General features: G+C 40.4%; 1 long non-coding RNA gene across 1 annotated transcript; it reads left to right on the top strand.

Annotated features, from left to right (window-relative positions):
- Positions 1–4,127: 4,127 nt before the first annotated feature.
- Positions 4,128–8,336, top strand: LOC106038214 (uncharacterized). Its single transcript, XR_001208456.3, has 3 exons — positions 4,128–4,328; positions 4,519–4,655; positions 4,752–8,336. It is a non-coding gene; the product is annotated as an uncharacterized lncRNA (long non-coding RNA).
- Positions 8,337–26,387: the final 18,051 nt, after the last annotated feature.

The raw sequence follows: 26,387 nt of genomic DNA, 5'->3' as shown, positions 1-26,387 counted from the left end.
GCCCCAGTAAATTGTTTGTCATGTGCAAGAAGGAATTTATCAATTTCAATGAAATCAATCACAGGATGTGGTTTGCGAAGAGAAGGCAGCAACAGGCAACAGGAAGAGGCAACAGCACTACCTGCAAGTTTCTGGTTGTGAGATGAGTTCCAATAGAACTACAAGGACTGGTTTGAGGTAAAGTTTAGAGTAAGACAAGGTCTTCAATAACCAGAGTTTTTCTTCACCTTTTTTCTTAAACTGAATGTTACGGATACTAGATGAGTTGAGATTCAAGCCTCTTAGCTTTTGTAGGTGGCATTGTACAACTGACAGCCATTTGAATTTATGAGGATGCTTTTCTTTAGCTCAGAAAAAAAGTAGATAGATCTGGGCTCAAAATAAATGCCTCAATGACAAAGCAGATTTCCTAAAAAATGGGACAATAAGTAGCAGTGGTGAAACAGGAGTGTTCTCTTTGTGCCTAAAGATCTTCATCAGTGCTGGTGGTTCCCTTCACACTGATGTGAACGAAGACACGCCATAGCCATACATACCGTACAAAAGTACAAAATTACCACACCAGGCTCACTCTGTGGTCTAGGAGCAGCTCTGCAAAATGAAACGTGGAAAGCAGTAGGCAGAGGGGGCAGTTCTTTGAAATATGGTGCATACAAAAATGGAAATATTTACAGAAAAATGAAGATGTTTACAGGAAAATCTTGAAGATCCAGATGTGAAATGAGCTAAAGTTGAAAAAATTGTAATGGCAGAAATACTGCAGAGTGCATCAGAAAAAGTGCCAAGGAAAAAAATTGTTCCGGTTTAAAGCTGTCTGCATTAAGCTATTGAGTATAGATAAGGGTGAACATAATGGTAGATTATGAGTGAGTGGTGGTTGCTTTCTGCTGCTTTTTGTAACAGTAAAACTAAAACTGTGGTACGAAAGAATAATAATAATAATTTTAAAAAATAGCATAGGAGACAGGGGAAGAGGAAAGGTGATTTTCTACTTCCTTCACTAAGAAAAAGTTAACAGCATATCCACAAGGAATATGGGAAGATGGTCCAAAGTATTTTCCCCAGTAGGAAAAGTAGAAGAGTTCAGCTAGTTGCTCAGCTATCCCTATGTTTTTTTAAGATGTGCATATTGTACCTTTAAAAATCATCCTTTACTACATAGAGGATTTACCCTTCATTTTTAGAGATGTTTTCTACAGCTTTGATCTAATTAAAATACTTTTTTCCTTCAGAGGCCAAGTTAAAGAAAGCTTCAGTAAACCAAAAAATAAAGATCCACCTACATTAAATATCATATTTCATGTCTGTATATACAAGTCACAATACCAATAGTAAAGTTTTTAGTAAGTGAACTCCTATATTTCATAGCAGATCACACCTAAATATGAATCTTCCTGTAAGAAATAGTGATTTATAAAGAAGTCATTTTAACCATTGTAATGTTTCCATTTATTATATTTCTCAAACTGCTGCTTTTTTTCTGTTGGCCTTGAGTAGAATATATTTCCTAACTTCGAGAGATAATAAGTTTAAATAAAGGTGTGTATATAATAGATTTGTAACAGAAACTCCACCTTTATGCTTACCCTATACAACCTCCTGATAAAGACAAAATTGATTACTGAAAGAGTAAGTTTCTAAGCCCATTCATAGCATGCAGGTAATCTTTCCACCTTGGACAAATTGAGGCTAGAAGGGACCTTGGGAGAGAATGACTTTCTCCAGAGCCCTAAACAAATGTGGAGCAGATCCCACCTTTCTGAGATGCAGGGACTTTGACCGAATCTCTTCAGCAAGGCTGGGGTCCACATCCAGTCACAACAGAACCTTTGAGCCATGAGAAATTTTCCTCTCATCGCAGTAAGGGAACCTTTTCTTCCTCATTTCTGTAGCTTAATATAACAAATGCCTCTTGAATTACAGAGAAAAAGTTTATCTACCTCCAGTTACAAACAAGGGATTTGTGTTTTGCAGATCACGTGCTTTTCTTTCAGCCCTAAAGGTAACTGCTGCCAAGCACAGCAGCCTTATGGAAAAAACCTTCACTGCCTGTGTAAAACAGTTATTTAAAAGGAACATCCTGCCCTGGTTGGTCTCCGAGCAGCTACAAACAACAGCATTTTCTCTTTCACAAACTGCATGCAATTTGCACAAGCTCTGAAGCACACTTCAATGCTGTGAGACCTCTGGGAGGGAAGAAAAAAACCCACTTTGATGGCAAGGTAACTAGTGCAGACTGCCAAGTTTGAAGGTGGGCACTTGGAAGTGCAACAGAAATCTTCCAGTGTCTCACAACTTTTGCTGTCCTTTGTCAAAAGGTTATTGGGTGCTGCGGGGGTGCTCATCTAGATGTTACTTACCATACAAAATACCACTAAAATTGCAGGGTTTTTGTTCCCCTTGCAAGTTTTGATAATGCAAGCACGTGAAATTAATTGTGAACAACTTATCCATGTCTGTTTAATTTTGGTTTAATTTTATCTGAGTTTATTTTAATCTGAACTTCTTTTTCCCTCCTGAAGGAAGAAAGCATGGATCACTACAGTCGTTAAACCCCTAAAATAAGACAGCTGAAACAAAGTCAGCCTTTGAAAGAGCAAAGAGAAGAGCCCTTTGTCACCAACACGAGTAATGCAGCAGACTTGTCAAGCCTTCTTGCATTGCAAATACCTGCCGTTTGGCTTGCCTTCATTACCTGCTGCACATTAGCGAACAGCCCAACACTGAATGTTTGACTTTTTGAATGCTCTGTTTTCCTGAGCACTGATACGATGCAATAAAATGATTGAAAAAATGGAACAAACTACCATGTAGAGAAAGAGCATAGCACACGTGTACCAAGCCCAAAGTGCCAGCTACATACGTTGCCTGCAGCATTTACTTTCTTCACACAGCACCAAGAAACCCAGGTGGGGATGTCACCTTTTTCACATATGGTCTTTGCTGCATAAAAAATTGATAATCCTAGTGCTGGCATTGATGCAGAACTTTTAAGTAAATACGGCAGAGTTGATGTAAATAGTCTTGGCATGCTGAGCCCTACCCCGTTCCTATTGCCAAAATTGTTATGTAGCAAGTAACCAAAGCATGTAGATGTTAAAAGGTAGCTAAAATAGCAAAGCATAAATGTGTTCTTGAGAACTGGAATTAATACATTTTGGTCTTGAATACGTATGCTGGGGAGACATGAAAAACCAACAAGGGGCAGGCTCTTATTCTTGATGCCCTTCTCAATAAATTCTTGCAATGGCATTTAACAGGAGATAACAGCAAGGGTTGCATTCTTCTGCCAGCAAACTTTGTTTTTGCCAGTGGAACAGATTGCAACTGACAGGTGAGAAAAGTGATCCTTGTAACCATTATACATCTGAGTAATTCAATTTTCTGGTGATTCTTAATTTAGTACTTCGGTGGTTACCAGGCCAACATAGCACCTGCTAATTATATACCTGAAATTCCCTTTACATTAAAGAAGTAAGCCTTTCCCTTTGGGTTTGTGAAGGCAGCAGACACAAAGGCAACAAGTGAGTCAGGAAAATGTCAAAATGACATCTGAGTCCGTAAGGATCAGAACATTATACCTGCCGTTAAGTACCACATGCATCCTCCCTGCTCTGAGCAGCACAACCAAAAAAAAAAAAAGGGGGAGGGGAGGGGAAGGGAGGGGAGGGGTGGGGAGGGGAGGGGCGGGGCGGAGAGGGGCGGAGAGGCGAGGCGAGGCGAGGCGGGGCGAGGAGGGGGCGGGGGAGGGGAGGGGAGGGGAGGGGAGGGGGAGGGGGAGGGGGAGGGGGAGGGGGAGGGGGAGGGGAGGGGAGGGGAGGGGAGGGGAGGGGAGGGGAGGGGAGGGGAGGGGAGGGGAGGGGAGGGGAGGGGAGGGGAGGGGAGGGGAGGGGAGGGGAGGGGAGGGGAGGGGAGGGGAGGGGAGGGAGGGGAGGGGAGGGAGGGAAAGGGAGGGAAGGGAAGGGAAGGGAAGGGAAGGGAAGGGAAGGGAAGGGAAGGGAAGGGAAGGGAAGGGAAGGGAAGGGAAGGAAGGGAAGGGAAGGGAAGGGAAAGGAAGGGAAGGGAAGGGAAGGGAAGGGAAGGGAAGGGAAGGGAAGGGAAGGGAAGGGAAGGGAAGGGAAGGAAGGAAAGGAAAGGAAAGGAAAGGAAAGGAAAGGAAAGGAAAGGAAAGGAAAGGAAAGGAAAGGAAAGGAAAGGAAAGGAAAGGAAAGGAAAGGAAAGGAAAGGAAAGGAAAGACACAAAATACAGCAGCAGGGGCATAAGGACCACGATCATCAAGCTGTGAAATAAACCAGTGGAATCATTATTTGTGCACTGCACAGTCAAGGTAGGATTGTTGTTCTCTTCAGTTTTTGCCAAGCCCTTTCTCAAGTTCCATTTTTAATGTCTCTGGTGCGAGGTTTTCTTCCGGGAGTGCATTCCAGGGGCTCAAAGATTTTGCTCTTAAAAACAGTCAAGTTGCCAATCCAAACTGGGATCAGGATGGATGTAAACTTTGGATATTGTTTGTTCCTTAGCCTGGTATCTGGTGCAAATAAATATTTAAAACAGATACCAGTTTGGTCTCCTGGATATCAACAACTGCACGAAGGATTTAACAGGTGGTTAAGATGAGCAGCGTCTGATCTCATATAAACTCCCTAAAGCTGTTCAGGTAAGTACTTACTAGACATATGTCTCACTGTCTACCGCCCTTTTCTAACTCTCTTCTTATACAGCTACTGCAAAATCTCTGTGTTTATCTTCTCAGCATTCCTGGAGGGTCACTCGGACACCAGCCCATTAGAGCAAAACAGAGATCAACCCCAGGACTGCAAAGTCCGACATCTGAATTAGCGGAGGACATTTTTAGAGGAACTACACGCAATATTGGCTTTTCTCGGTTCTTTAAAAGGTATGCATTTTGAAAGGGTCTGCAGGATTAGGGGAGCTCTAAAGACAATTCAGATTCAAATTAAATAATAGCCTAGCTTTTAATGAAAACGATCATCTATCCCAATCTGGAAAACCCACAAAAGTATAAGCCACCTGCCTTCTTTCTTTCTTTATGTGCCACTTTCTCTGACGTCCACTTTTCCTGTTTCCTTACACGTGATAAAGCAGGCACTGACATATTTGGGATGGAGACTGACAAATGCTTACAAGGTCGGTGAATAGCTCGTTCCTCTGAACCCTCATCAGAGGATTTTTGAATCTTCATCAAATTTGTGCTCAAAGGTTGAGCACTTTGTGTTGGCTGGGACTCAGTGCATTACTGTGGAAATGATTTAGAATACTCAGAAGCATTTTAACAGTCTGGTCATTTCTTCTCACTGTGAAATCACAAGTCCATAAGTCGTGTGTCCTACTAATGAAAAGAAATGGGCACTGACTTAAGTTACTTGTACATTTGCCAATTTCAGAATAGCTTATTGCAATTATTTAATACTGATAACAGTACTTCAGAAAGATTACATTTTACCGTTATATTCTCCCATTGCAACAGTTCCTTGAAAAGCTTATTTCAAAAGAGAACTGTTAGCAGTATTGCATTTTATTTTATTAGAATGTCTGCACTTATGAAAAATAGGTACTTTAGAATCCAAAAAAAAAATCAGATCATCGTAATATTCCAAAAATACACACCATACATGTAAGTGCTGCCAGCAAAAATTTACTCCTTACAACGGGCATGGTTCTGTTTACTGGCCTATTAAAAATAATAATAAAAGCTGGTATACATAATACAGAAGCAGAAGACATGGAAACAGTCAAACATCTGGAAGTAGATCCTGTGCCTACAGTCAATTTGAGAAACGTGAGGTATAATGCAGCTTTGTTACATCAATGCATTTTCGAAGTAATTATTCTTGAAGCAAATTTGCATCGCTTTTTAATCATGGGTGACAGGCTTCTCATGATAACAAGCTTCAGGCAATTTATGAAGAAACTCAGCCTTTCTGCTTTAAAACATAACAAAGATAAGGAAGTTTAGGAGCCAGAGAATATTTCCCTCAATGGTGTTATATTGCACAGATAATTAAACCAAACAGATTTCTTTGTCTTCATCCACTGACATTAAAGTTTCACAGACAAACTTTCAGGCAACGATGCTTGATACAAGGATGCCACATGCACATTTCAAGTAGAAGTGACCTGACTGTCAAAGCCATTGAATATTTATAACATTTGGAGGTGTTCCTGACACAAAAGTTGCAATTGAGAGTTTTAGGATGCAAGAAAGACTTTCCAGTAGAAGGCTCTGTACAGCCCTTATCAGAATGAAGATACTGGTATCTTCAGCTGGAAGAAAGGTCAAGAGCAGTGCAAATAACAGAAAAAAAAAAAAAAAAAAAAGAAAAAAGAAAAAAGAAACAAAACAAAAGAAAACCAAACCAAACCAACCAAACAAACAAAAAACAACAACAACAACCACCAAAGCAGCAAAAATATAAGCATAGCTTTTTGCTGGATGGCTGTTGTTAGGCAGATGGATGTGCATCTGTGCCTTTCCTGTGAGCATAAAAAGAATCCAGGGGAAAACAAAACCAAAACCAAAAACATATTTTACAGAACACAAAAAGCCTTACAACACAATGAGCAAGCCTTGAGAGAAAGTTATCTGTGAAATGTCCTTAATAGTCATAAAGAGGTGCAGGGAAGAGCTTAAAAGAGCAGTCAGCTAAATCACCTGGTCGCTATGGTACGTGCAAAGCTAGACAATAAGTTTCTGTCTCAGGGTAGCAAGTAAAAAGGAGACAAGACCCAGTCTTGTACAAAATCTTGCGCTGAGAAGAACACACATTACCAGATGATATTTTGCAGAACTTATTTACACGACCTAATGAGAAGTATTATGAGAAGTTTGTTGTTTCTTAATGTTTAGGCAAGGTACTCAGATCCCCACTTACGAGCATTGCGTATCTAAATGCAAGAATTTACATAAAAAGTGATTCTACTCACATAGAACGAAGTTATGCATGAGACCTTTTACATAAAAATAATGGAAGCAGATAAATTATTTGATGTTTAAGGTTAAAATTATATGCCTAGAGTACAAAACTACTCATATCATTTCAAAATTAGATATGTGACAATGTTTTGTTAACTGTACTATAGACAAGACTCATCTGTTGGAGAAAAGACAATGTCTTTTTGAATTATCCACTTCACTTCTGAATGACCTTTACAAAACTCACTGACTGTGCTTACCTAATGCTATTTAATAAATGTTATTAATGCATGCAAGAAAAGCTAAGAGACATCACCACAGAACTGTGCGGCTGCAAACTGCTAAGGGAGTATTGCTTTTTCCTTGGCATGGTGACATCATTAGTTCTTCTGCATCAATGGACAGATGTTCAAGGTGTCCTTTTTAAATAAAAATAATTTTAAAATGAAGTATGGGCTATGTTTTTTGGGGTTCTCCAGGATATAAGACTTAACAGAAAGCACTACTGAACATTAAACAGCTTAGTGCTGTGCATGAGTGCCAGGACAGTCTCCATTAAATCTGTTCTAGTTCTGATGCATGACCTTTTGCATGACAAAAGTGAGTCTGTTATTTTCTTGGTGCATTGGTTTTGAACAGCATAGCACAGTATACTACTGGTCTTCAACACGTTTGACGTCTGAAGGGTCTTTTCCTTAACAAAACCCATTAAAGTCAGACCACAATATCACATGATTTTACCTTAAACCAGATATTGCATTCCACCAGAAGCATGCAGCTCCACCACTTCAATAAAATCTAGTACAACTGTTTTACTGCTTTTAGGAGCTCTGAATTCATTGATATAATGATATAACAGATGCCACCTAAAAACAAACAAGAGGATAGAGAAATGATGCAAATCTGGAGAAACAAATAGAAACAACAGTCTGTTCAACAGCAGAATATCGGCACAGTTAAGAAAGTTCACAAAAACAGTATCTGTAAGGCAAGCAACTTAGAGCTTAAGTGTCTATGTACAAGTCAGCAGGGATGGCTTTATCCACATGGAATGTACCTTTCTGATTTCAAGTACTGCTTTGTGAGGAGATACTTAGCAATGGAGAGTTGCCTCTTGTCTTTCTTATCCCAACAGCATTTCCCCTATTTGTCTATTTCCTGCCCCCTTGTTTTTCCCCCTTAAAAAACACATTCAAAACATTCAAACATATGTGCATTCAAAACATATTATTGCAGAAAGAAATCACTTGATTTTATAAGCAAAACACTGTTTCTATAACAATTTTAAGCAGCCCACAAAGCATTATTATAGAGCTGACAAAAATTACGGGATTATTAATAGAAAACAAGTATGTATTCAATTTGTCCAAAACAGTTTTTCATCCCCAAATTTGTCACAAACCAGTAATGTGGAGGAAAAGGTTAAAAGATAAAAACACTTTCAGGTTCCACAGTGGAGTGAGGTTATCATCAGGATATCTCATGGATCGTATTGTTCAGCATGTTCATACAACTTTTTGAAGAGAGGATGAACACTGTGGTTACAAAAGGTGGTTAATGTTACTGGACTTGTTCAGGATCCTCCGAACCAAAACAGATAACATAGGGTTATGCATAGATATCACAAGAGTAAGTCACCTGGTGAAAAAACAGCAGATTAAATTAATTTAGAAATTAGTGGTGGGAAATACTACATTAGTTTTATGCATGATAACTGACTAGGACCAAGGTCTTCGTCATTGTGGATGGTTTTCTCTGAACTTAACCTCAACTCTCAGCAACAGAAAAAGGAGTTGTCAGGGATGAAATAGGAAGCTTCCTTATATCACTGCTTTTATCCACTGTGCTTCCACATCTCAACCACATCTTCTCTATGTGATGACCCCATCTCAGACATCTGGAAATGCTGCAGAAGTGGTGACACATGATCAGAGAAGTGCTGTAAGATCTTTGTAGAAAGAAAGAGCAAATATATTAGAACATCTCAGCCTGGAAAAGAAATTACTAAAAGGACATTAGATAAGAGTATCTGTAAATTATGCATGGTGAGGATAACAATAGTTACCACTCTGTGTTTCTGACAGTGCAGGAACTTCAGGACACCAGGTTAAATCTTCAAATAACAGTTTTAAAGTTAGACATAGGAAATACTCTAAAATTTTGAAACTCCCTGCAAATGATGTTGCAAAGGGCAGGTGATATTATGCAGATGTATTGAGGATGTATATCAATTGTTGTCAAAGAGAAAGGGAAGCACTTCAGGAAGTCCCCAAATTGCTGACTGACAGAAGCTGAAGAGTTTGCATAGGGAAGGATTGTTCTATTATCCAAGGCATCTCCTTTTGACTCCTGTCGGATGGAAGGTGCACAGGTCTTTGACCTATCACAGTATATCAGCTCATTTGTTTCTGCTCAAGAGCAAAATATTCTGGAGTTCTACTTCGTCTTCAGTGATAATACAACATTTATTACTGAATCTAAAATTATGGACTCATAACATTTAAGGTTCATTAACTATTGCCATTTTTCAACAAAATAGTCTTCTACTGCATGATTTTTAGGCAGCTGTGTTCATTAGGTTTAAAACTTGCATTAAAAAATGCCCATTAGGCTGCATCCTGAAAGGAACCAGCTAGAGTTTACCCACCTTTTTTTGCCAGCAAAATTATCTTACTGGAATCTTTTATGCTTGGACTTTGGCAGTCAGAAGATTCACTTGGTTTAATACTATGATGCGTGTATACACAAAAGGTTTTACTGCATCCTCACAGACAGCACAGGAGTTAGTATGCATATTACTGATATTTTTTTTCTGGAGAGGTGTAGTATCGACAACTTTCAAAGCACATTTTAAATACGGTGTGTAAGTTGTTTTAGAAATGTACATTAATGTGCTATAGTCAAGATCTTCAAAACTGAAAACAGACAAAAAAAACTATTCATTGGCACTCTAAGGATAAACAAAAAATCAGAATATGTAATTACATGCAGAAATATGGATAGCACCATTTTTTGAAAGCATCATTAAAGAGAGCCCCAACAGCCCTTCCAGTATGACTGGAAGGCAATTGGGGCAATTATTCTTCAGACAGTTTAGGATGTAGATAAATACATTAATATCAGTACGGATAAAACTGGTTATTTTGAAATGCATAATGTGAGAATAGGGGGTAAGAGACTTAAGAGATGGTGTATTTCATAGGTGCCTTCCTATAGCTGGGCCTAGTAAAGTGTTGTTGCAGTAGACAGCAGCTGATTATTGTGGACAAAATGTTTCAGAATAATTATCTGTAACTGTCATTGCTAATATGACAAACGAGGCCATGAGCTTCACCTGATACTCATGAGTGCTACAGAAGCAGCAGAATTTGTGGTGAAAATACTCATTGCCTGCAGCTAGAAAACTTGGATGGTGTCAAACAGACTTGATGAGTAAACACCACATATTTTATACCAGTTAGTACAGTACCAGCCGAGTTGCTTTTAAACCCTGGGCCAAGCATGGTCAGCAAGATATTTACACGCCTGTAAAGATATTCTGGAATCATTTGTCACTTCCTCTCTATGAATCTGCTTTTTCTGCCTGCTTTAACCCTACCTAAGAGCCTTCACTGAAGCACCTTCCACCATCCTCTTCCAGAAAATGGGATTAAAGACACCGGGCAAAAAGGCTCCATCTGCCAACAAAAATCACAGGAAAATACACTGATACATCATTCATTTTCTCTTTCCAAAGTAGTTAAGAGTTGTTTTTATCCAGAAAGAGGAGTTCCCTAAGCTCTCTTGCTGCCCTCTGAGTGATGCACTCTTACATCTCCCTCAAGCCAGCTGAAAGGGAGGTTGACCCTCCCCAGTTGGGGGCAGATGCAGCCAAAGCTCCAGGCACCTGGGTCAAGGGCGGCTGGCCAAGTTCATCAGAAGCTGCTGGAGCTTCCTCAGGCTCACAGCCTTGTGGCTTCTTTTTCCTTGCCCATACCTGATGGCAGCAGGCACCCTCAAATTTCCCAGTGAGTTCCCAGGAACTCCCCCATGGTCCTAGACCTTGTCCACAAAAGATCCAGAATTTGCATGAAGTATTATGGCCAGTTCTGGGATCCCCAGTACAAGAGAGACATGGACATACTGGAGACAATACAACAAAGGGCCATGAAGATGATGAAGGGACTGGAGCACCTCTCCTGTGAGGAGAAGCTGAGAGAAGAGGAGGCTCAGGGTGTGAGCTCATTAGTGTGTACAAATACCTGAAATGAGGCTACGAAGAGGACGGAGCGAGGCTCTTGTCAGGGGTGCCAGTGCCAGGACAAGCGGCAGTGGGCACAAACTGGCAGACAGGAGGTTCCCTCTGAACATCAGGAACCCCTCTGTGCTGTGTGGGTGAGGGAGCACTGGCACAGGCAGCCCAGATTGGTTGTGGAGTCTCCTCCTTAGAGATCTTCAGAAGCCACCAGAACGTGGTCCTGGGCAGCCTGCTCTGGGTGGCCCTGCTGGAGCATGGGGCTGGGCCAAACGGCCTCCAAAGGGCCCTTCCAGCCTTAGCCCTTCTGTGTGATTCTGTGGTTCCATGGAAGTCAGCGGTGTGGTCCTGAGCATCTTTTCTTTATTACACCATACCAACTGGTGACATGACACTGAACAGATTACTTGTTGGCAGTAACATCTGTTAATTACTGCTACTAATCACTTTTGAGTGCAGAATTCTGTAGTTTGGCCAAGTCGTGAACCTCACCTAACTCAAAATTTAAGAAGACATGAACTACATGCAGACAAATACGAGTGCTGAATGCCACTCACAGGCACAGACTCTTAGGAAATCAGCGTTAACACCTGGATGCAAACAAAACAACTATATTCCTTACTAGTAGACTTTGGCCACCCTTTATGGGAGTTTGGAGATCCTTACTAAGACTTTCAGTTATTCAAGAATAATGTACAGAAAAAAGTTTTAAATATATGTGTTAGACTGTATGTTGGTTGTTTAACAGAAAGCTTATTGCTGAACTAGTTATGATGACGTATATAACATTAAATCTTGTTATCCTGTACCAGCAATACATGGGATGCATATGGAATGTTCAGTGGGATGCACTGAGCATCCGATTAACAAGACTCACTCATGAGCGTTCTCTCACTGATGCATAATAGTATGCCATCTTTAATCAGTAATGTGCATTTTACAGAAATGCCTTCTGTTACGTTCTTTGTTTTCAAGAGGAGCCTTGTGCAGGATCAAATCTGCAGTGGTGCATAAATGAAACTGAAAAGGTCTGAGAGAAAGCCCTCAAATCGTAGTGTAACTTCATATCATGACATAAATTTTCTCTAAGTGTTGTACAGACACAGACTGTTTATTAAAAACCCTGATTTACTGTGATGTTTTGAATACAGTAAGACTCACATGGAGAACCTCCTGAATAAACCCGTTTGCTATCTGGATGACAAGAGTCCCTGGGGTCTTGGGCTGGGACAGTCTCCTTGACCTGCTGTTCTGCCAGATCCTCATATACAGCAGTCCCCTGGTCCTCCCAGAATTAGTACTCAATGCATTGAGGCATGGAGATAGTACCTATGAACAGTCCTGTGCACTGCAGGGGCTGCCTGCAGGGAATCTCCCAGACTGGAATTCCCACACAGAGTGCTCCTGTAACAATTAGTCAGATGTGGTGGCTATGAAGCCAGCTAGGTGTTCAGTCAACTTCTGTAACTTTCCACCTTACAGTAGGTTGAAAAAAGTGACTTCAATGTTAGGCCAGACAGAAATGCTGTGTCTCACTGGAAACCTCACTTTCACAGAAGCAATCTGCTCTGTCTAAACCTGATTATGACAAGACAACAAGTGTTCATACCTTCATATATCAAGAATGTCTCACTGGACCAAAACAGCTTTAGAGGGCTTTCAGAGCATAATGTCAGAGATGATGTTTCACATCTAAATTTCTTGGAATTAAAGATACGGTTAAGGTGAAAGCTAATACCTTTATCAGCCAATAAGGATAAGCTTCGTATGCAGCTGTACCTTTATCCTGGAAATGTAAAATCAACAGCTCTACTTTTAAACTGAGAGAAGTGTCATTCATCTGGCTTGGATTCCCTCCCTGTTATATTCTGATGAGTTTACTTTTGTCCTTGCTATGACAACGCAGTACAGATTTGTATAGGTATACAACCCAGTACATATTGGGTGCATTCAGCTGGTGACTCCCTGGGCCATGGCATTCTGAACCCAACATTCTGAGAGTGAGCAGCAGCAGAGTATTCCAGTACATTCCAGTATCCACATAGCTTGCAGTCACTAGATACATTCCAGTATCCACATAGCTTGCACCAAAATCACCAAAATCAGTTGAACTAGAGCAACGTCGTTCAGGTCAGTGGAACAGAAAGCATTAATTTATTACAGTTTTTATGTTTATGACCCCGATCAGGAGACAAGTAGCTATACTTACAGCAAGAAGCAATGGAGTACCTCTTTGAATGAGAGTTACTTTATGTCTAGGTTAACTCTGGCTGTACAAATGTAGCTATACTGCTTTAGAAAAAAAAGGAACGCATGCCATTTCATTACAATTATGATGTACAAGCACAGCGTTATCAAATGCACATAGGTTACTGTCACAGAATAGACTGGACTCTCAATGAAAGACACTTGACTTTAGGTGAATCAGAAGCTGCTGTCAGTAGTCTATAGTGATTTCTTGAAAAAGAGATTTTAACAAAGCACTTCTCGTGCTTCAAAACACATCCTATATTCTCTACGTTAAGGCAGAGTTTCCTTTGAGCAAATCTGTGTAAGCATAAGGCCAGAAAAAAAATTATAAAAGAAGAGCAACAAAGTAAATATAAACCAACAGATAAAATGACAGAAAAAAAAAAAAGCTATATGTAACAAACATCAACATTATATTATGCTTCAGAAAGTGTGACTGTACAGACTGGAAGGCAGGAGAGCCCCACTGCACTATAGGTCTGTTCACTTGTGATTACAATTCTTCAGCTTTCCCCCAGCCCTCATGTGACAGCAGCATTTCAAAAAAAGCTCAGCAATGAAACAGGTTTTATCACCAAGATTACACATCACACTCAGGGAATTCTCTCTCCTTGGTAATCAAAGAAAATTTTATCTATTTCACTTGGCTTTAGACCCAGGCTGTAATGACTGATTTCTAGAAGAATGTTGCCAAATGCTATTCTTCTCTAGGAAACAACAGAAGGCTTCAAAAAAATTCGGGAGACTTTTTCCAAATGTGTATTTAGCTACAGGTAACCCCCCCACACAATACTAATCACCTCTGTAAATTCTCCTTACTATTTCTTTGATCTGAGGACACGCAAAGACTCATCTATCTAACAGTTCAGTCTCATTCCACATCATCTGATAATTCCATAAAACTACATTATCCTAGGATTAAAACCCACCAGTCCGGCTCAAATGCCAGTTACTAGTAACAATAAGGTTACTACCACAGTATTTTATACTGCTAGTTAATGGAAGGAAGACAAGGTGGCATTACATGATGCAAATCAGTTAGCTTATTTTGACACTAACTCAGTACTGTAGTCAAAGATGAACAAACCTATTGGATTAGCCCAGTTCATATACCTGGTATATGATAATACAGTAAGCGAGTGCTGGATACTGAACGGATTATGGCCAAAAGCACACACACACAAATTGCCAGGATAAAGGGACATAAATGAACTGGGTAAGCTATCTATATGTAAATGCATGTGTTACTAAAATATCTGTATCAAAGAAAAAATAACTTCTAGGGCTAAAGCTAGGGGAAAAGATTCTGAGATGAATGCAAATGAATGCATCCCAATTATCACAGAATCATTTAGGTTGGAAGAGACCTCCAAGATCACCTAGTCCAACCTCTGACCTAACACTAACAAGTCCTCCACCAAACCAGATCACTAAGCTCTACATCTAAACGTCTTTTAAAGACCTCCAGGGATGGTGACTCAACCACCTCCCTGGGCAGCCCATTCCAATGCCTAACAACCCTTTCAGTAAAGAAGTTCTTCCTAACATCCAACCTAAACCTCCCCTGGCACAACTTTAGCCCATTCCCCCTCGTCCTGTCACCAGGCACGTGGGAGAATAGACCAAGCCCCAACTCGCTACAGCCTCCTTTAAGGTACCTGTATAGGGAGCGATGAGGTCGCCCCTGAGCCTCCTCTTCTCCAGGCTGAACAACCCCAGCTCCCTCAGCCGCTCCTCGTAAGACTTGTTCTCCAGGCCCCTCATCAGCTTTGTTGCCCTTCTCTGGACTCTCTCAACCACCTCCATGTCCTTCTTGTATCGAGGGGCCCAGAACTGAACACAGTACTCGAGGTGCGGCCTCACCAGAGCCGAGTACAGGGGGACAATCACTTCCCTAGTCCTGCTGGCCATGCTGCTTCTTATACAAGCTAGGATGCTGTTGGCCTTCTTGGCCACCTGAGCACACTGCTGGCTCATATTCAGCTGCCTATCAACCAGTACTCCCAGGTCCTTCTCTGCCAGGCAGCTTTCCAACCACTCATCTCTATCCTGTAGCGCTGCTTGGGGTTGTTGTGCCCCAGGTGCAGGACCCGGCACTTGGCCTTATTGAACTTCATACAGTTGGCCTCAGCCCATCGGTCCAGCCTATCCAGATCCTCCTGCAAAGCCTTCCTACCCTCGAGCAGATCGACACACACACCTAACTTGGTGTCATCTGCAAACTTACTGAGGGTACACTCGATCCCCTCATCCAGATCATCGATAAAGATATTAAAGAGAACTGGCCCTAGTACTGAGCCCTGGGGGACTCCACTAGTGACCAGCCTCCAACTGGATTTAACTCCATTCACCACAACTCTTTGGGCCCGGCTACCCGGCCAGTTTTCAATCCAACGAAGCGTACACCAGTCCAAGCCATGAGCTAAAGTTCCTGGTTTTAACAGATCCATTGCTTTAATAAATATTTTGACTGTCGTCAGGATTTAGTTTTCTGTTCTTAAAGTTCAGTTTGGATTATCCATCAAAGTCATCTTAGGCTCTATGCTTTAAATGGAAAAAATGGAGATATTAGCTCTGCCTTGTTGGTTGCCAACTGATGAATTCCATGAAGTAACAACAACTGAAGCAGACTTATTGATGAACCAAGTCAGATTACAGAGAATGGAGCAAGTTATTACATTACTATCAGTGTTAGTAGCTACTTCGAAGTATTTTATCGGATCCCAAGTGTGAACCACAACTTGAATAGAGGCTGCTGCACAAAGCAAGACCAAGACTTGGCAAGATGTTTTGCTCAGTTCATTGTTATCATCCCAACAATTCCTGACAATACAGCACCAGAGCTGCAGCCCAGTGCTAATGTAAGTGTGCAGCTGAACTGCAGAGAGAGGGCTGAGCTTGTAAAGTGGTGTCACCACAACAGGAACACTCCGCAGCCGCCTCCTTCCCTCTGCTCCCCTCTTGGGCCAGCACCAGCAGGCAGAAAATCCCTCCCCGCAGGTCATCTGCTCCATAACCTGGCAGAGAATTAATTCAGCAGAAAATAGAGTGTGATGGAACTTGAGCTTAAGAAACTCACAGGTATCTGTGCAAGCCTGACCCAACTGCTGGCTGTTGGAAACAGAAATTACAACCCCCCCTTCCCACTAGGTGCGCTTCTCAGAATAACAGGCCTCAGAAAAATATCTAATTTTTTGGTTATCCTGCTACTTAGTGGGCCAAGCCAAAGAACTGAGGAGTTATCGAAGTTGTGACCCTACACAGGAACTGAACGTATATACCAGCTCTTTCGTGCTGGAAGGAGAAGCTACTGCTGCTTCCTCCTTGCAGGAGTGCACTCAAACCCCTTTGTTAGCTGCTCCAGCTTGCTACTGCAAAAGCAGTGCAACCATTCTGTTTTTCTGAGTTAGTTTTATGTCTGGTTAGCAATTTGAATCAGCTGAAAGAGGGCCGAGCAAGGTAAGCAATGGGAGCATACAGCCAAGAGGTAGGCAAAGAGCACCAAACATAGGTAAAGGAGTAGGTCAGAATCAGAGAGACACCTCTCCTCAGAAGCTCTTACCTGCTGCAGGCAACAGAAGTTGAAAAAACTGTTTGATCCTATCTATAATGTCTAGTGTTCTGCTTCCAGATAAGTAATGGAAATATCAGTGATAAAAATCAAATGAAAATTCAAACTAATCATAATTTTTAATAAGACAGAGTTGGCATAAGCTCATTTTTTTTTCTGTGTCTGGAAGGACTAAATGTAAGCCATTTAAATGGGTAAATACTCAGGAGTGTTCACCCAACAGTCAGCATGCCCTTTACCAAAACAAAGTTTTTAAAATGCAAGCCAAACACATCAAATGTTTGTGTCCAACACCTGGTGGTCTGCACAGAGCTCGTATTAGAGAAGAGGTTGAGAGTACCTCAGTGCTCTTGACTTTTAAAAATGTAACTCTCAACCATGCCATACATTAATCTTATCCATATATTTCCAATTAAGTGAATTAGATTTTAATGCCTGTAATAGTATTTGTTCTACAGCAGTTTCTAGGAAGTAGGACCATTGCTCTGCAAGGGAGCATGCAAATGTATGAGGCTGTCCTGCCAAACAGCATTCTGGTCTAAAGCAAATATCAGCACATGGATACAATGGCAAAAGTGCAGGAAAATAATGAATCAAGACTACAGCAGTCATTGCACTGGATTTATCAGTGACATCTGGTTTGCTTGCAAATGGGATAAGAGAGTTCAAAGGAAGACATGAATCCCAAAGTATCTGGGGCTTGCTTCCATCCACAGAAGAAGGACCTTCATTATAACTTAAAAGAACAGACTAAAATAAGCTAAGACAAAATACTGGACAGAAAAATAAGCCAAATTAATTCTATAATGCTTAGTTATGCTGCACAATTGCTGTAAGATTGCAACACACTGAATGGGGGAAAAATATCTGAGTTTTGACAGGAGAAGGTTACTCCAGTTTTAAAACATTGAATTTACTATGTTCCTGGGAATTGATTCAGAACAGAAAAATAGGTTAGACTTTCTTTTTCTGTATTGAGCTTCATTTTTTTTTCCCCATTTTTTTTCCCTAAATGCATATCACACATCAATAAAATAAATTCCTCATTAAAATTCTTTTTTTTTTTCCTTGAGAAAGTCATTCATTTTAACAAAGGATGTGAAAACAGAGATATCCATGCTGCAATAAACTCTTACATGCAGGATTTAAACTTGGGTTTGTGGATTTTTGTTAGCCTCCAGGCAGTAATTTGCTGAGGCTCATTTAATCAAGTGAGGTCATTTAATCAAGACGTGAACAACCAGCTGAAAAAAGTTTATTTCTAATACCTTTCAACAGTTCCTTCAGAAAATACTGCCTCACATATAAGTAGAATAATAGAGAGTAATCATTATATACTTACATATGGTACTATATTCATTCTTAAAATTCTAATATTAGGTATTTAAGAAACTCAGAAGGGATTGCTGTTCTTAAACTGTTAGAGTGCAATCCAGTTTCTAATCTAGGAATTCAAAGTTTTATTAAAAAAAATTCTAACAAGAATCTTATTGTTTGGTTTAATTTGTAGTTCAAATGTAATCTCAGTGACTATTAAATGCAAGTAACTATTCATAAAACTTCACTTTGAACAGCCAGTTCCCCAGCATTTTATCCCGCGGTACACAGCATGACCTGAGGGACACAACTTTCTAGACTCTGAGATCCTCTGTTATTGTGGCCATATCCCAGGTACCTTGCTTATTTAGACTACAGACACCTCAGAGCTAAGTCAGTCTGTCACTGAGCATCCAATCCATATGTGTTATGGCAGGGGCCTCTAGATTATATTTGAGTGCAAGTAAATATTAAGTTCTCTGTTGCAAAATACAGTGTGAGTTCTGTATTGAGGCATACCATACATACACCAGTCTTATACAAAGACGACTGTAAGCTACTTTTTCATGTCTGTTATACATTGCTTGCTTCTCTGGTGTATCCATTTAGAACCAAATTCTCATTTAAAAATCAAAATGCTGCAGGGTCTAATTACCAAGGCTCAGATTAGTATTTATTATGCAGTTATTCATCCTTATAATTGATAGTCCCAAGCTTCCAGGTTTTTCTCCAAGAAAGAAAAACAAAACAAAATTCAGACTTTGATTAGAGTATTTTAATCTTATGAAAATTGAACATTGTGATTTTCTCTTGCAGCAACCGCTGCAAGTTGCTCTTTTATTCACCAACACCTTTTGAATAAACCAAAATCTTTCTTCCCCCAACCAGGATCACTATACTGACATCTCTCCTAGTGCAACAACACAGACCAGCCTCTCAGGACCCCAGGAGCAGAGACTGGAACACAGTATTCTAAGCTTGATTTTTGCATGATCATCTGGAAGCATTTCACAACTATGTTTAATTTTTAAGTTGCTTTTCATAAGACCTTTTCAAAATGCCTCAAAAACAATCCCAAAAGCTCTCCCATGAGGCAAGTTTCACATCGAAATCCAAGTCATAGAAAAAATAAGTCATTTTCCTTTAGGCAGCAAAACACAGTCCTTACATCCTAGCCCACAAATTTCCAGCAGATCTTGACTTAAAAGAAAATTTTGAAAGTGTGTCTATGCTGTGCAGCAAAGTATGCAGCAGTCCCCTTTGATATGCAACATGCTGAGCATGCAAACAGTCCTTCCGCCATGTCACCCCCACCGACTCTCTTTAAAATGAACTTACTACGACAAATTTAAAAGGTATATGAAAGCAGACATGACTATTAGCACTGGACTTGCAGTGGTTAAGAGAACAAAATATAAAAGAAGAAGAGCTTTTAGTTTAAATTTTTGGATGACTTCGAACTTATATCAATTTGCTGTCCCTTTGCATAAGTTTGTCAACTGATTTTTAGCATAGATATTTATCAAAAGCTTAGCCCACAGTTGCATTTGAGCAACAATATTTAGGCATTCACAGTTTTGCCTGCCCCCAGGAACATGTGAATTTCTGTAAAATATCATGGTGATAGTCCCTAGATGAAATTTTTCAAACTCTAAAAGCTTCACTTCAGATTAGTTTTGGTGTGCAGTTGCGGGGGAGATCTGCTCACCTCTGTGAGAGCTACTGCTTCAGCAGTAAGACACCCAGCAGCGGGACCACCAGAGGGATTTTGCACCACAGGCAGACGTGGGGCAGCTCCCCAACTAAATGGGCTCCATGTCCTTAGTCTTCATTGTTTCAGTTTTGAGGTATCGCCTCTGTGAGCTTTGAAGAATAACATGTAGATGCAAGTCAGCACTGTGAAGTGCCAAAATGGATAGATAAAGCCTACAGTTTTGTAGGATTGTTGTCAAAATAGTTGTCCCAGACTTCTTTACATTCAAAACTAACAACAAACAACCCCAAATAGCCTTCATTTTCAGAATCTGGCCATGTGACAGCTTCACACCCCTGAGTTCCTAGCGATGATTGTTTAACAGTCCTGACATTGTAAACAGCAGAAGAGTAGAAGAAAACTGAAGCAGGGTACCGAAGAATTAACCTTTTCTGAAAGTACCACCTTAACACCTGCTCTTTTGCTACCATGGGACACTTGTGTGAGCTGCTCTGTCACATCAGAACCAGGACAGGACATCCTCCTGCCTGGCCTGCAGTGACCATGCATTTTCTTGACAAAATGATTCTTAAATAAACAACCTGACCTGATGCTGTGGCTTTTCCGCAGTTGATTGCCTCCAGCAGCTGCTCACGCAGGGCAGGGCACATCCCCTGCTCAATGCCCCTCAGAGCTGTCACAGCCCTCAGGGCTGGGCTGAGCACCTCAGTGAGTGCCAGGACCAGTGGGCCCACGCCCTAGCCAGGACCAGGACAACTAGAGGGCATGGGAGCAGCCCCTACACTGGCATCGGGCACCCCCATGGGATCAGGGATGGGACAAAGCTGGGTATAGGCCCACAAGCGGGCCCAGATTGGTTGTTGCCCATGGCTGGGCTGGGCTGGCCTGCAGGGAGCTGGAGACCCACAGCTCAGAAGTCCCTTTTGCTCCATCTCTCTCTCTCTATTTTTTTTTCCTCTGCAGCCACGAGGTTAAGCCCTCACGGCCTCTCCTGGCATACTCCCACAGTGCAGCAGTGGCAGCTGACCCCAGGGGCCTGTGGCCCAGAGCTGGAGCAGGACCCTCTGCTGTGTAAGAAAGCAGATCTAAGTTGGATCAGAGAGGTATTAAATTAGGTGTGTTTGTAATATGAAGGACTGAAGATTTAAATATTATAGAATCATAGAAAATCACGAGTTAGAAGGGACTCACAAGGTATGAATTCCAGAAGGCAAATACAAAGCACCATAGGCTCTATTGTCCTAGATATGCAGTAATCTTGAAACATACCACTTAATCCGTCATCATCAAGGACAAATTTGCTAGCATAAACATGGGAAATTATTGGAGCAACAAAATGCTGGAACTGCTTTTGTTGTTGTTGTTATCTCAATTGCATAATATGTCAAAATATTTTCTTTTCTTTTTCCCTTCCTTTACCATTTGGGTCTGTTATTTAACACTACAGGAATGTTAAGAAGTATTTTCTTGCATTTAAAGTGCAGTAAAACTTAAGAAAAATTAGGATTAAATGGAAAGGAAATTAACTGGAATCCTTGCCATTTCAGTTTTTCTACTGAAAAATCTCAGGGCAGTGCTTCAGTTTGTGACAACATAGTCAAGTATGCACAAATTTCTTCAGTTCTGCTTAAATAATTACTAATCTTCTTTGCATAACTCTACTTAAGAACACAGTGTTTTGCTGTACTGTGAGCACTGTGTGCATTGGACTAGAAATATCTAGCTGTCTGGGTTGTATGTCCACATTACAAAGGTGACCTTAGTTGAAAAAGATGTCATTTTCTATTATCACACTCTCAGAATTCGAAATCCATAACCTTCTACTTCACTGACAGTTATAAAAAGTGCCATTAAAAATGAATCTATTCATATAGCATGTGCATTTTCATTCTAATACAGTGCAATTTTTTATTCATACTTCATTTCCTTTTTATAGACATAGTTCCCAATGGTGTCTTGCACTCCCCAGAAATATTATTGCATGCTATCCCAATCTTCTAAAAAAACAGTAAATGGAGAACAAAAATTAGTCTCCACCAAAGTTCCTGCTTATTCTGTGCTGCTAGGGCAGTCTGTGTGTTCTCATGAACTAATTTTGACTATACCGATTTGATAGATTAGTTTCATCCCCCCAAAATGAATCTTGTCTTTTCTGCTTTAGAAAATATGAGACACCAGAAATCTGGAGTGTGGGCTGCAGAAGAGGGCTCCTTTTGCCTGAGGACTAGTGTGTTAATTAGAATGAGGCTAGCAGAACATAAAGTTGATTCCTTTTACAATATGCTTTTGCCTCTGCTGCGAAATCTGTTTTCGCAGAAGAAGCTATTTATGAACCAAGTTGTCATGTTCTGTCAGACAATCTATGACACTACGCCTATCCTCTGACGGCTGATGCTTCTGATTGCAACAGTTTGCCTCAGGATGGTCATATCAATCTTTTTCACTGAGAAATATTCTTGACTTTGATCCATTTTTCATCTTGTTGCACAAAAACCTTCCTTCCCATCTTCGTCGAAGTCCTAATTGTTAGCTGTGCTATTCACTCAATTAAAAATGCCCTCTGCTTCATGCTTAGTTCCTATTTTCACAAAACTTGAACAGAACAGTGGGAACAGTTCAGCAGCAGTTCTCGCCTTCTCAAAAAGAGAAACAATGGATCCAGTCACTACATAAAGCTCTTGTACACCTTGAGGGGATTGGGAACATGGGTAAGGAACTCCTGCTTCAGGTTCTCCTTTTCAAATTCAGTTCAGACTGACAGTTGCACAAAACTGCTTATAGCAGAGCTTTATGTTCCTTTGTTCCATGAAATTTTGAGCCCAGACTACATCAGATGTACAGTACTTTATACAAACAGGTAAAATATCATGACAGACAGCCCCTGTGGAAAAAGCACTGCATAAACCATGTACAGTAAATGCCTTCTCTTGGCTTCATGATTATTCCTCACATCACTTTCCTTTCCGTGAATAACAGAGAACCCTTCCTGAGTTGCATGTGGGAGTCTAATATCAATGAAACAGTTCTTTGATGTGTCTTCGATAAGTTGAGCAGATAGAAAATGGGAAGTCAAAATAACTTAAGAAGAATCCATATTCTTTTTGAGGTGTGATGGTCAGAACTGGCTGAAGGTAAGTACCTTCCTCTGCAAATACGTCTTTCCAGTGTTGCATTAAGTCAAAGCTGATGTTTCTGTCAGGGAGCAGAAAAAAGATGGAGTGACCTCAGAGATTAGCTGAAAAAAGCTGCATTCCTGCTCTAAGGTAAAGAATGTCTTAAAATGCCCAAGTGCTCACCTGCCTAAACTCTGTCTGAAAGTCAGCAAGTCCATCACCATTAGGTTGTTGTTGCCTTTCCAATCAACCACTGGAAGCAGCTGGGAAGCAATTTCAGGAGAGTTAAGGAAAGGAAGAAGCAAACATGCACTGAGGAGTAGGCAAACGCCCTCTCACTTCTTTCACAGAGAAAGGGCGGGGAATGAAGCCTGACAAATACACTGGAGTTAGATCACAAAGTGTAAATCTAGCATTTATCTTGCTTTAATTCCATATAAGGGAAATTTTACTCTTTAAATGGGACATTCCCATATCCAACAGCTATCCAAACATAACTGTTTAACTCAAGCATGCAATTAGGTTTCTTCTACCTTTTTGATCTTTTGCAGATCTACAGATGCTCTTTGATAGCTTGTTTATCAACAGAGCAGTTAATTAAACTGTAGCAAGGCTGAACACTGCCCTCAATTCCATCTTTCAGAGTAAGAAAATAATAGGATTTATGAGTTAATAGAATTTGCATTGTTACCTGTGCATCACTGGTGAGGCAACAGGAGTTAATGGCAGAGCAGGAATCCAGCTGGCTTTCAGATGTCTGCCTTATTTCGTAGGAGATGCAGTTAAAGAAAAAAATCTATGAAGGGTAAATATCTTTATGCTTATAAGTGGTCAGTAGAATTAAGAAGTTAATGAGGATCTTCAAAAATCTCAGCAATGTATTAATTTTTCAATCTCATGTCATTCAGCTAATGTTTCCAATTATAAGCTTCACACTTTGAAATCCTGTCTCCAGCACAATTAAAATGAGTTTTCTCATTGACTTTGATGGAATCTGGATTTCGCTTTTTTATACATGCTTTATTTCAGTAAATGTGTGTGTGCGCACTTGTGTATTTTAAATGAAGCTGAGATTCTGATATCATCAGGTGATTCCCAGAGACTGAATCCTCTCTAAAAGACACAAATCCCATTGTGGCTATGACTTAATCAAGCACCATATACGATTCTTCCTTTGATTTTCTTAATGAGTCACTAGTGAGGGCAACACCCAGATGTCATTTTAGAGCTAGCAAAGAACAGAAGCAAGCAATCACATTGTATTGTCAGTGGTTAAGAAACATGCAGACCACCAGGCTCAAAAAGTAATTTTGGTGATATTTTTCCCTGCATCGAGTATGAACCAAAAAAAAAAATAAATCCCCAAAGTTCCCTGGTGAGTAAAGAATGAGAAAGCAATGAGGCCCTCATTCATGCTGGTTATTTAATGCATACTGATAATTTAGTCTGATAGGATCCCTAGCTTTCCTTTTGCTCTTGTCTGTTTAACATAGTTTGAAAATTTGTACAAGAAAGCAGGTGGAATAAGAGAAATTGATGGATGTTATGTTCAGCAGCCCCTGCCCTATCTCACATACAGACTCTTATAAATGGGCTAGAAGTTGCCAAGTATTCACAATTTCCTGCTATTTGTAGATACAGCTATTTTCAAGTTTTAATGGCAACACTGAGCTTGGGAATTATGGTCTTCATATAGCTATGAAATCACCTTGTACGAGGAACTGTAAATGCTGTCTAACACGGTCACTTAGGCAAGTCCCCATGGAGAGCAGCTCCAAGAGGAGATGGTTCCTGTCTGACTGACTCTGCCTTCCTGAATGTTGGTTTTCTTTTTATAAGGTTTATGACACTTGAATCTATGTAACAGCTAGCTAGGAAGTGGAAAAAGAGTGTTTTCTACAAAACCTTCAGATTTGCAGACTTGCAGACCTTGTATGCTCCTCTCACTTTTTTATAGAGTGGTCACTTACAAATTTTATTTGGATTTGTGGCAGGCCAACACATAGTTCATGTAGCAGCCACCATACCTTACTTAGCTTGGAAAGATGGAAGCAGCCCCGGACAAGAAGCCTTCTGGAGACCTCTAGGCACAGACACTCATTCTACTATGGATCTGCCACTATGCAAAGTACAAGCTGCTCTGAAGCTTGTTTTTTAACAAGATCGAGGTACTTAGATTTCTACTTTCAGGATTGCAATGTAAATATGAATTATACCAGCAGATGGGAAAGTAAATAGATTTTCCATACTGCCCTTTTTGAAAATAACATTAAAATAAGCCTTGATCTAAAAGTTATTTTGTTTTGGAACAGTTATCAGTAAAAGCTTTTTGAACCACTTAAGAGTATAAAGCAGCAGCATAAAATCATCCTTCAGTTCACTTCAGTAAGAAATCCCCTTTCAGACTTAGTTCAGCTGAGTGCTAAAATTTATTTCATAGGAAAGAAGCTCAACAAAAAAGGAAATGTGTGATGAGGCTTGGCATATCTATTTATTTTGTAAGTATATGTGGCATCCAAGTAGATTAGCAGGCTACCTTCTCAAAATATTTTCTGTTCACAAGAGTAGAAAGGACACAGCTGATAGCTGCCAACTTTTTTTTTTTTTCCCCATATGTTGCTATTGTAATGACTATTGTAAGTGCACAAATTCCACATTTGATCTGGCACCTGGCTCTATTATTCTTCATAGTAAGAATCTCTGTAAGCGCTGTGTAGACATCAGAGAGAGCTTCAGGTGAGATAGCTCAGGTACAGACAGAATCATAGCTGCAGCAGAATGGAGCTGTAAGGCAAAAGTATCGTTGCCTAAAGCGTTTGTGGCATGTTGTGTGCCATGAGAGGTGGTTACAGGACAAAAGCAGAAATATGCGTAAGTAGATATTTTACTTATGTATACATAGATATGCTCTATATACATATGTTTATGTATGTGTATATGTAATAAATATACATACACATGTACAGATGTGTAAATTAAATATATATATTCATAAAAGCAGAGCTATATAACATATAAAAGATGGTAAGATCTACTGGAATGAGTAAAGTTTAATTGTGAATAGGAAGAAAATAGAAGAAAAAGGCAGGTTTGGAGCTTTCCACTTTGCAAGGCAGCTGAACAAACTCTATCTTGGGACAGGAACAAGGTCACAAGGGCAGGGGGACACCAACAGGGTGGGAGAGGCACAAAATGATGAAACATCATTTTGCTCAAGGGCTGCAGACCTGTCCTAGGAGGCCACCATGGGACCTGC

This window comes from Anser cygnoides, chromosome 1, assembly GCF_040182565.1.
Source record: "Anser cygnoides isolate HZ-2024a breed goose chromosome 1, Taihu_goose_T2T_genome, whole genome shotgun sequence".
Classification (NCBI taxonomy): domain Eukaryota; kingdom Metazoa; phylum Chordata; class Aves; order Anseriformes; family Anatidae; genus Anser; species Anser cygnoides.
Note: the sequence above shows the minus strand (reverse complement) of the source record. Positions and strands in the feature narration are given on the sequence as shown.